This window comes from Petaurus breviceps, unplaced genomic scaffold (assembly GCF_028583685.1).
Source record: "Petaurus breviceps papuanus isolate PSGF00001 unplaced genomic scaffold, PetGlider_PUasm1.0 490, whole genome shotgun sequence".
Classification (NCBI taxonomy): Eukaryota; Metazoa; Chordata; class Mammalia; order Diprotodontia; family Petauridae; genus Petaurus; species Petaurus breviceps.
Genome location: NW_027186352.1, coordinates 11,113,145 through 11,125,467, shown reverse-complemented (window position 1 = coordinate 11,125,467; position 12,323 = coordinate 11,113,145). Strand labels below are relative to the sequence as shown.

The following is a 12,323-nucleotide window of genomic DNA, read 5'->3' as shown; positions in this document are numbered from 1 at the left end:
AAAAAAAAATGAACCTCCATTTACTTTGCATGTAAAGTAAAAGACTTTAATGTTTCAAAATAATATTTTAAACATTAATTCTTTTTCTAGGACTAATTTCTTTATTGTTGAATTCCATGACTATATTTTAAAGAATGGAAAAGATGGAGTTATTTGTATATGTTGAAGAATACACATCTGCAGATATTTTAGGTTTTTATATACCAGGTTTTGACTTGAAAGAATGGATCTTTCTGTGGGTTTGGTGCACAGAAAGGAGAACAGGAGATGCTGCTTTTCCATTTTTCTGTGTTCTTCTCTCTCATGGAGATATTTTCTTAGAAACTTGATAAGGAGTTATAGGTAGACTTAAAAATACATTGTAAAAACAAGAAGGGAGCTGAAAAGACAATGCCCTTCCCTTGTAATTAATCACATACCTTTTATAATAATCTTACTAAATCCTCTTAGTAGTTGCTAGTGATTTTTGCATGCCTTAATAAATAGAAGTGTCTCTTAATGTGCATATGGACTTACAAATGGAAATGAATTGAACTCTACAACTATGCTGTTGCCCTGAAACATGGAAACCAAAAGGTGTGCCTGTTTCCTTGACTGGCTCCAGGGCCCTGTCTGCCTTAAGGGTCTTTGGTCACTCCTCTTACCAAACCTGTAGCAGGCTCTGTCAGGCTTACTTCCGCTTTTGAGCCGCCCCCACAGCTGGGGGGGGGGGGCGCCTCTGAATCTGCTGAAGCCCCTGCTTCTGGTCTAAAGCATCTTACATTGAGCTCATGGCTGGAGGTGTCTGGTTCTTATTATTGCTGTGGATTTTGATTTGTCTTCAGCATTATTTTTGACCACCTGCCGTAATAGTGTGTTCTGAGCATATCCTAGAAAAAGAACATAGTTCTTATTTAATTGGCACGAAAAATTCAGTCCTGGCCTCCATAGACACAGCTTACCAGAACTGGCTTACGCAGAGTACCTTAAGTAATCATAGTAGCAAAGAGGTCTGAGATGCTTATTTGAAATTGTGAATTTCTCTTCTTTTATTCTGCTTTTGTGCTTAGTGGGGTCACTGTTAGGAGGATTGCTTGCTTTTGTGGTGCAGGGGAGGTTCACACTGGAACAGCCCAAACCTGGATGTGTGACCTGCTGTTCTCTGCCTTCCTGCGTTTGCCTTGGGCAAGTCATTTCCCTTCCTCTAGGCAGCAGTTTCCTCATTTGTTATACAGGAAACTTTATGTATTTCTCAGATCTATCATCTGTAAATGTAGCTATTGTTTTATAAAGCCTCTCTCAAATGGAGGGCTTTGGGACTTGTAAATCTGAGGTCATGAAAGAAAATTTTATTAGATTCCTAGCTAGCTAGCAAGGAATGAGAAAGACTTACTTGTCCAAGCACCAACATTTGAGTAAAAAGTGTTTTGAATGTTGATTGCTGGATACAAGTTTCCCTTAAGTTCTAAGATGTATTATAGAGAAATGTATTTATATGGCTGGCAGCTGCTTTGTATGTATGGGGTTTTTGGGGGTGTAAAGTGGGGGAGATGGAGGAAAGTGCATGTGGTGACAAGCAGCAGAGACACTGTCTCATCAGAAATGGTAGAAACTAGATGATTATTATATTTAAGAAAATTAGAATTTAGTCTTAGGGGTTAAGCAGTTTTTTTCTTTTTCACCAAAGAGATAAAATGTGACCATAGACCACATTTCTCAAATACAGGGAAAATTTGTACCCTAGGGGCGAGCCAAGCCACTAGGCAAGCTGAAGCTGCTCACTATTTTGTCATCATGGTAACTGTCCATTTAAGATTCTAATAGGTCTTTGGATTTTCCACCTGACTGCACCCAAGATCATAGGAGGATATCTTGAAATGTCTTAGGAGTTAGGTGTTGAGCCCCAAATCATATTTCTATAACAGTGACTGACTCCTGATGGCCATATCCTTTTTGAGATGCCTGAATCTTTGGGGTCCTCACTTTCTTAAAGCTCTATTTCTTTATCAACTCCTATAGCATTGAATGTCTCAACCTAGCTGACCATCAATACTTTATCTCTTCAGAATAAGGTAATTTATAGAAGGTATTATTACTTATACTTGAAAAGGATAGAGAACTTTAATATGACTCCAAACATTAAGTATTCCATGGATGTTGTCTTACTAAATAGTCACACTCTCACTAACTCCCAGTGTCTCATTTTTGTTCATCATAGAATCACACATTTAAAGTGGGGTAGCCTGTGAAACATGCTATTAATGGTGTGTGTATATTTTTTCCAGACTTTAAAATGTATTTGTCTTTTATTTGATTTCCTAGGATTTTTTTTTCTTATAGTGGACCTTGCTGATTATCTTGGTCAATTTAAAATGCCATGTTACTCTGATATTTTTAGCAAAATTAAATTTAATCTTCACAGTATTGAAACTTGGGATTCTTAACCACAGGGCCTATGAGTTTAAGGGGAAAAAAAGAATTTGGATAAGTATTTTAGAACACAATTGGTTTCCATTATTATCTTAGGTACTCTATTTTATGCATTTAAAAATGTGATTCTGAGAAGCAATCCGTAGGCTTCCCCAGATTGTCAGAGGGCTCCAGGATACACCAAAGGTTAATAGAACCTTGTCCTAAGGGATGTAATAGTGGTTTCATTTTATATTGGAGAAATTGATGGCTAGAAAGGTTAAGTGACTCCCTTGGAGGCTGTCCTGGGTAGCCCCTGTTTGTACTTTGTAGTCAGAGACGTGGAAGGGGGGGGGGCGTGATATGGATGTTGGGAAGCCATTCTGTACCCCAAGTTCTCTTCCTTAACACTCCTCACTTTATGTGAGGCTTACGGCTCCAGGGTAGTAGCTGTACAGTTAGGTAGACTTGGTGCTGCCTTTCTGACCATGTGGACTCCTGTGACAGCCGTCATCTGGGCTTGTGGTTTTCTGAGTTCCATCAGTTGCTCTTCTGTCAGTGCTTCATTGCTCCATTTCTTTCCTTTTTTTCTTTACTTATTTACTTTTTCACTTTTCTAAGACTTTTAAGTTCCAGATTTTTCTCCCTCCCTCCTTCCATGCCCCTTCCTCAAGACAGCAAGCAATCTGATAAAAGTTATATATATATATATATACATATATATGTACAATCCTATTAATCGTATTTTCACTTTAGTCGTGTTATGAAAGAAGAATCAAAACAAAAGGGAAAAACCATAAGAAAGCAAAAAACCCCCAAAAAGGTAAAATCATCTGCTTTAATCTGCATTCAGACTCCATGGTTCTTTCTCTGGAGGTGGATGGCATTTTCCATCATGAGTCTTTTGAATTGTCTTGGATCATTGTATTGCTGAGAAGAGCTAAGTCATTCATAGTTGATCATCACACAATGTGGTTGTTACTGTGTACAGTGTTCTCCTGGTTCTGTCCACTTTACTCAGCATCAGTTCATGTAAGTCCAGATTTTTCTGAAATCTGCCTGCTCGTCATTTCTTACAGCACAGGGGCATTCTATTACATTCATATACCACAACTTGTTCAGCCATTCCCCAATGGATGAGTATTCCCCCAATTTCCAATTCTTTGCCACTGCAAAAATAGCTGCTATAAATATTTTTGTACATGGGGGTCGTTTTCCCTTTTTTATTATCTCTTTGGGATGCAGCCACAGCAGTACTAGATCAGAGGTTACACAGTTTGATGACTTTTGGGACATAATTCCAAATTGCTCTCTAGAATGGTAGATCAGTTCACAATTCCACCAACAATATATTAGTGTTCTAATTTACCTTTTCTGTCCTATTAGCCAATCTGGTAGGAGTGAGCTGGTACCTCAGAGTTGTTTTAATTTGCATTTCTCTAATCGGTAGTGATTTAGGGTATTTTTTCATGTGGCTATAGATAGCTTTGTTTTCTTAATTTTCCTTTGACCATTTATCAGTTGGGTAATGACTTGTGTTTTTATAAATTTGACTCAGTTCTCTGTATATTTGAGAAATAAGGTCTTCATCAGAAGCGCTGGCTGTCAGATTGTTCCCAGCTTTCTGCTTTCCTCCCAGGTGTGCTTGGGATGTCCATTGGGCACATTGACCTTTTGTGTGCTTCTTATTGTCTAGTGGAACTCATTACATTTTTCTTATCTACTGAAGTTGTTTTCCACGTCCATGACCTTACTGTCCTAATAGCTCGTTTTTTGTTATGCTTTTGGATATTAATCATAGCTCTGATGAATCGTAAACATTTATTAAGCATCCTCCATGTATCAGTGCTGTGCTGAGCTCTAGGGATACAAAAGGGGACAAGAGACAGTCCTGCCTTCATGGAGCCCATGTGAGGTCTAATGGGGGTGACAATCTGCAAACCAATATATGTGCAAAGCCAGCTATCCACAGGATAAGTAGGAAATGACTAACAGAAGGAAGGCAGGAGAACGAAGAGGTCCAGCAGAGTCTTACTGCACAAGGCAGAATTGTAGTTGGTGCTTAAAGGAAGGCCGAGAGGTCACTAGTTGTGGCAGAGGGGAAAGAGCACCCCAGGCATGGGGCACGACCAGGAGCTGAGAGATGCAATGGCCAGGAGGCCGGGGGCACTGGACCAAAGAGGGCGGGATGGGGAGCAAGGTGGAAGAAGGGGGCCGTTAGAAAGGGGCTGGAATGCCCCACTGAGCATCATGTATTTGATCTTAGAGGCAGTAGGAACTTCCGGGAGTTTGGTGAGCAGGGGGGTTGATACGGTCGAACCTTTAAGAAAATCACTTTGGTGGCTTGAATGGAAAAGGATTGTAGTGAGGAGAAATTAGAGGCAGGCTGATCCAACAATGAGCTACTGTATTAATCCATCTTGTATGTGTTGTTGGGACAGTCAGGTGGTGCAGTGGATAGAATGCTGGACCCGAAGGCAAGAAGGTCTGAGTTCAAATTCAGCCTCAGTCACTAGCTGTGTAACCCTGGCTAAGTCACTTCACCCTGTTTGCCTCAGTTTCCTCATCTGCAAAATGAGCTGGAGAAGGAAATGGCAAACCACTCCTGTATCTTTGCCAAGAAAACCCCAGATGGGGTCATGAAGAAGTCAGACATGATGGAAAAATGACTGAATCTGGTGTTGATGAAATTATTCTCCAAAGGTGGGTTAGATGACTGGGGTAGGCTTAAGTTGTGGTTGTTTAAAGAAAAAAGTTGTACAAACTGAAGTGCCCTTTAGGCCTTGGCTTTATTTGGCCCTTCCAGACTAAAGCTGCTGAAAGCCACTGAGGATTTCTGATTGGCTAAACTCTTTCTTGGGCTGATAGAGCATCAGCTGAACCATTGTTAACACCAAGAAAAGAATCCATGCCTTATGTGACTTTTCAGGCCTTGCTATTTATTTATTTTTTCTCTAATTAGATTTTTCTCTTTAAATACTATGCTCCTGTGTCTTTTCTTGAAAAGCTGTTGAATTGCCCAGTGGAGATAGTGGGATTATTAGAAAGAGAGGTGCATCTCAGTGTGAGGGGAGCAAAGAATGAGTGTGAATTAGTGACTTGAAATCCTGTGAAAATGCTGACTATGTCCAGAATTCATTCCATCTATGATATCTTGAAATACAGCAGTAAGAATAGGTGCTGGAGCTGTGATTTCAGTGACTTCACGGACTTTTGGACGAGTGTGCTCCTGCTGCTGACGAGGGTGGGCACCTGCTCTGCCTTAGAGCTCTGGGTCTTCTGGAGAGAACCAGAGCATGGGGTAAAGTGACTTAGACAACTGGTCTGTCAAGAGGGGAGCCTTGACCCTCAGGCGGGGCCATGCTGCCTCTCAAAAATATAGCAGTATTTGAGGGGAATAAAAGTTAGGAGTGGTCTCTCTGCTGTCTAATTTAATACTGTTATAATATCATTTATTCATTATTTGATCAATGAGAGACTGTACATAAAAAAGAAGCTTATGGGGAAATGGTTGGGGGGGGACAGTATCTAGCCAGGGTCGGGGAGGGGTGATGACTGGTCAGCCAGGTGATATATCAGCCCTAGGCCTTCCTCTTTAAAGGGAGGACCCTTCCCTCTGCCCCCTCCAGCCGGAGGGGCAGAGGATACTGAGGAGCTTTGAGGTTCAAGGTTGAATGTCCTGGAAATTTCTGGAGTCCTGGGGAGGTCCCCATGTGAATTTGGTATCATAGTTTGTTGGAGCAGGGAGGAAGTGAGGAATGGTGATGCTTGACCATTCTTTAATGCAGTATATAATCTCCTGGCCTTGGTACTTTTGCTTTCCCACCATCTCCTCAAATTTATTTGGGTTATTTTCAGAATTTGTCCTTTTGGAAATCTATGCCTTGCTCTATGTCTTGGCAGTTTGGTTCATTAGTTCTTAAATTATGAAATTTAGAAGGCATAAAATATCACCTACAGCAGCCTTTCCTAACCGTTCCTTCTTGATTGCAATGCCTAGTCTCTGTTAATTGTTAACTGTGTATCCTGTGCCTAGCTTGCTTCTTATGTATTTGTTTGTATGTTGTCTCTCCTGTTAGACTGTGCGCTCCTTGAAGGCAGAGACTCTTTGGCCTCTTTTTGCATCCTCAGTTCTTAGCACAGTTCTTGACACATAGTAGGTGCTTAAATTCTTTTGGGGGAGGGGGATTGACATAGAAAGTTTTTAATGTTCCTTAAAAATTCTCTTTGTTTCATGGATGAAAATCTTAGGGCTCCATCTGCCTTCTTTTAGTCTGTTGTGTCTTTTGCTACTGTGATTTTTGGGGGATGTGAGTGAGAAAAAGATTACATTGACTATAAACTGTGTGTAAGCTGGCTGTGTACTGCCTCCGAAAAAGAGTCTCAGTGTCCTGTAGAGATGCAGTTTTTTCTGTAAGAAATATTGACAAGTGTCGCTTCAAAGAAAAACAAGCTTTTAGTGTATGGGCAGTTCTATGTATGTCTTTAGTTAACTTGATGTTGTTACTGTGTATGTCTGTGCATATATATATTTTTATACACACATACAATTTTTATTATTTTAGTATTCAAGTTTTTTTTTTTTTTAGTTACCAAAACATACACCACACTTACATCTTATACATACATAAAACAAAAAAAAAAATTCTGGATACTAAAATAATACAGATAATTAATAGTCACCATTAATTTGGCCCTTCCTATATGTCTTAACACAGTGCTGGCAGTTTTGACATTCTCTCATTTGATCCCCATAACAACCATGGAGAGTAAGTGTTATGTTATCATTTTACAGGTGAGGAAACTAAGGCAAGCACATTAAATGACTAGCCCAGGGTTACACAGCTAGAAAGAGCATGGGGCTGGATTTGAATTCAGGTCTTCCTGACTTCAGGTCCAGTGTTCTCTCCACTGTACCATGTAGTACATTTCATAAAAACCTCCTTCCTCTCCTAGGGTGTATAGTTTACTTCTTTTGATAGCTCAGCCTAAAGGTATATACTCCACTGAACATTTTTTCCTTGTTTTTATTCCAACTTAAAACAAGATTTCCCTGTGTGGCATATGTCTCATCAGATTTGAAATAACACCTGGAACCACAAATGGTTTTTCTTTCTGTGCTAAGAATCTTCAGCAAACCATCTGTGAGGGACCAGCATATGTTTTTGTTCTCTGTTCTTTCCCAATTACTTAATTGTAAAGTTGTTAAGCCTTCCATCCTATGAAGCTTTGGGAAGAGTTCAGTATATGGTTTCCCAGTTAAACTAAGTCTCTAGAAATGATTTTTCCTCTTAAGGCTTCGTTGATATTTTCCTTTAAGACTGCGCTGGCAGCCACTGGGTACTGTGAATAATGGGCTTGCCTTGCTATTGTAAGGGAATGGGTAAAGTTACCTGCCGAAGAAGGCACAAGCTTGGTAGCTGCCCAGTAGTATTAGTTTCTTGCCTTTATGGAGTAGGCTGGGACTTGGATGTTGGTTTTTGAAAGTTTTTTTTAAAGGCTAAATTCTAATCTGTTGTGAAATTGTCTTTTTTAACATCTCACTCTGGCTTCCACTCCCACCCTTCCACTCCCCTTTCCTCCATGGGGTGATTTCATTGGTGATCCCTTCAGACTAGATCTTTTGCCAAAGAAGTTTTTGGAAGGAGGAAGTTTACTTGATGAAGATTCTAGTATTCTTTATAGGGGCAACGGATACCATGTCTATATAAAGTCAATTTTAACATCAGCTATTTTTTTTAACATGCAAGTACTAGAAGATGTATTGGAATTACAAAGATAGATGAAAATGAAACTGCCCCAGCCTATGAGGACTTTGTATTGTACTTATTGGCTCCTTTCCTCTGTATGTCTGTTGAATCTTTTGACTAACACAAGGACATACAGCTAGGTGTGCAGTAGATAAGAGTTCTGGGCTTGGAGCTGGGGAGACTCACTTTCCTGAGTTTAAATCTGGCCTCAGACACTTGCTAGCTGTGTGACCCTGGGCAAATCACTCAGCCGTTTGCCTTGATTTCCTCATCTATAAAATGAGTTGGAGAAAGAAATAGTAAACCACTCCAGTGTCTTTGCCAGGAATACCCCAAGTGGGGTCGCAGAGATTTGGAAATGACTAAAAACACCTGAACAACAACAAAAAAGCAGGGGCAGCCTGATACATATTGGAAGTTGTGCTGGATTCGAGTTTAAAGGGACTTGGGTACAAATATAGTTCTGTCAATTAGTACCTGTGTGACCATGGGCAAGTAAGTCACTTTTGGACTCCACTGTCTTCTACATAATTCAAAATGAGGCACTTGGTCTAGATGACCGTGAAGAAGACCCTTCCAACTTAGTGATCCGACCACGGGCACCTCAGGGGTAAATTGAAAGAGTTTAACTAATTTCCTTCTAACATTGATCTTACTTCATTTAGAGGGGTAGGAATATGTATTTCTCCTTTTAAATTTTAACATGATAAATACTCAAAGCAAATTTCTGACTATGAGAACTTCACAATTCAGCAAAAGAAGTTTTTGCTCCAAAGGTAGCAAGGTTGATGTGAAATCAACAATTAATGAAATATTTTTGTCGATAATTACTCTTTGGATATAGATTTTGGAAGATATTTCTATGTTTTAAAGACTGAAATGTTGATGATCTTTTGTTTTTTGTTGTTCAGTTGTGTCCAACTCTTCGTGAAGTCATTTGGGCTTTTCTTGTCAAGGATACTGGAGTGGTTTGTCATTTCCCTCTCCAGTCCATTTTACAGATGAGGAAATTAAGGCCACTGGGATTAAGTGACTTTCTCAGGGTCGCATAGCTAGTAAGTGTCTGAGGCCAGATTTGAATTTAGGAAGGTGAGTCTTCTAGATTCTAGACCTGGTGCTGTGTCCCCTGCAGCTCCTAGCTGCCCTGCTGTTTTAGTGATTTAATGAAATCAGGATTTATCTCGTCACAAATTACTTTTGGTGTACATTTCTGACATCTTGTTCTCATTGGTTTTTTGATACTTTTCCTTTTATCTTTCTTTAAAAGCACATATCAAGCCAAGTGCTGTTTGTGCCATCGAAGATTTTGCCATATTGACCTAAATAGTTTTTTCTTGAAAGTAAGGCAGTATCCTTATCGCTAAGTCAAAAGAAAAAATGTGGAAATACGTTGAAGAAATGATCTTGATGATAGGCCATTCCAGTTTTATACAGGCCAGATATGGGAGTAGTGGGCTATCCTATTTCAGATTGCAGTGTTGAGAATACTCTGATGAGTGACACAAAGAGGTGAGAACTAAAATAATACCTGTTATGTGTTTGGCACAGTCAGTTTTGATTCTTGAGGAGAAGTCTCCCTGCCTTTCATTTTTCCTCCTTTTTTTTTTGTATTCATATGCCCATATACCCTCATATATAGACACATATATATTTCTATTCCCTTCAACTACTGAGAAAAGTTTCATAAGTTACAATTATTGTTTTTCCATGTAGGAATGTTAATAATTCAACTTTGATAAGTTCTTTATGATTTCTTTTCCCTGTTTACCATCTCATGCTTCTCTTGCTTCTTGTATCTGAATGTCAGATTTTCTATTCGACTCTGGTTTTTTTCAGCAAGAATGCTTGAAAGTCCTCTATTCCACTGAATGACCATATTTTCCCCTGAAACATGATACTCAGTTTTGCTGGGTAGGTGACTCTTGGTTTTAATCCCAGCTCCTTTGCCCTCCAGAATATCACATTCCAAGCCCTTCGATCCCTCACTGTAGAAGCTGCCAGATCCTGGGTTATCCCGATTGTGTTTCCACAATATTCAAATTGTTTCTTCCTGGCTGCTTGTAATATTCTCTCCTTAATCTGGGAATTCCAGAACCTGGCTATAATATTCCTAGGAGTTTTCTTTTTGGGATCTTTTTTAGGAGGTGGTCAGTGGATTCTTTTAATCTCTATTTTTCCCTCTGGTTCTAAAACATCAGGGCAGTTTTCTTTGAGAACTTCCTGGAGGATGATTTCTAGGTTCTTACTTTGATCATGGCTTTCAAGTAGTCCAATAATTTTAAAATTCTCTCTCCTGGATCTATTTTCCAGGTCAGTGGTTTTTCCCATGAGATATTTCACATTGCTTTCTATTCTTTCATTTGTTTGGATCTGTTTAACAGCATCTTGATTTCTCATAAAGTCATTAGCTTCCATTTGCTCCACTCTAATTCTGAAGCAATGATTCTCCTCAGTGAGCTTTTGAGATTCTTTTTCCATCTGGCAAATTTGGCTTTTTAAGGCATTCTTCTCCTCATTGCCTTTTTGAGCCTCTTTTGCCATTTCAGTCAGTCTATTTTTTAAGGTGTGATTCTCCTCAGTTAGGCTGTTGACTCTCATTTCATAATTTTCTTGCGTTGTTCTCATTTCTCTTCCCAATTTTTCCTCCACTTCTCTTATCTGCTTCTTAAGGTCCTCTATCGCCTCTAACCAGCTCGTATTTTCCTTTGAAGCTTTTGGTGCAGGAGTTCTGACTTCACTGTCTTCCTCCTGTTCCATGCTTTGCTCCCTTTTGTCCCCCAAATAGGAGTGTAATGTTGGAATCTTCTGTCTGCTTTGTTTCCTTTGCCTGGTCATGTCGTCCCTCAGTCACTTGACCCCTGGGCTTTTTGCCACAGTAGGACTCTGCCATCAGACAGGGGAGCTTTTGTCCCAAACGCTGGGGTTTTCTCAGCTGCTGGAGGTATTAGATGGGTGCCGTCTCTGAGGTCTCCACACACTCTGGCAAGCTGGACACATACCCCAGGACCTCCACCCTAGACTGCAATCCAGATCCAAGAAGGTTAAAGCAAGAGCGATTACCCCTCAGACTGGTGCTTGGTCCCCCTATACTCTGCAGGCCAGGAGCTGAAGCTGCCACGTGGCGCTGGCTGGCTGTGCTGGTGTCTCAGCGGCTTCTCACCCTGGGGGCAAAAGCCACTCACTCCCACTTACTGGGTCCCAACGTCCAGACTGTACTGACCTCTCACTTTGTCCTTCACATCTATGTGTTGATAAATCTGGAAACGGCCACAGCTGCTGCTGATCTGGAGTCCCTCTGGTAGGAGGCTGGTCAGGCCTGCCCTGGGGCTAAAGCCTTGGTGTGAGGCTGGGCTCAGCTCCCAGAGCACTGTGCTGGCCGATTCCTGCCAGCTTGCCGGGCTGTCCTCAGCAGGAGGTTAGCTTCTCTGTGTCATTTTGTGGGTTCTGCAGCTCCAAGGTTTGTTTAAGAGTCCCCTTTTTACATGGAATGGGGAAGGTGGAAGTGGGAGCTGAGGGAAGGTCGTGCTTCTACTCTGCCATCTTGACTCTGTCCCCCCATTTTTCCTCTTTTCAAAGCAGATGTTTTAAAATAGTTTATGCAATTATTAAATTGAATTTGTCAGTATAGGTTATATTTCTCTTGAAATTTGACTGGGATTAGATTAATCTTCCTTCATAATTGGGGTTTTTAGCCACTTTCAGCTTTGGCATATGAGTATCTTTATACTTGGTATTTTGAAAGGGTCATTTTAAATGTGCTTTCATTCCAGTAGCAGACAGGGATGAGTTTAACTTGGTGAAGTCCCTTCTTGTCATTGGACTATGTGAAAACTGAAAGTGAGAATTGAATTTATAGTGTTCTACTCAATTTCTGGGTTTGAAACTTCTTGTGCTATTTTTCAAGTTTTCTTTAAAAATAAGAGTCTTCTGCTGCTGTTCAATATTTAAAAACAGCCTTTAAAAGTGTTGTGTTTTGTTTTTTAAGCAGCCTTTAAAAAATCACTCTTTGCCTCAGTAAATTGAACTTGAGGCAGCAGCCTGTCTTATCTGGATCGTAGCTAGGTAGCAACAGCGCACAGAAAAGGACAATTGCATAGTGGCGATGTATCTCCCATTTTAATGTGGAAGAAGTTGGTTGGAAAGGTGAACAGCTAAACTTGGAGAGCCACGTCTGATTCTGTCTAC

At 40.3% G+C, this 12,323-nt stretch overlaps 1 protein-coding gene across 2 annotated transcripts in view; it reads left to right on the top strand.

The window, feature by feature from the left end:
• Window positions 1-12,323, top strand: part of ZRANB1 (zinc finger RANBP2-type containing 1) — an 83,501-nt gene that overhangs the window by 45,766 nt on the left and 25,412 nt on the right. The window lies entirely within an intron of this gene.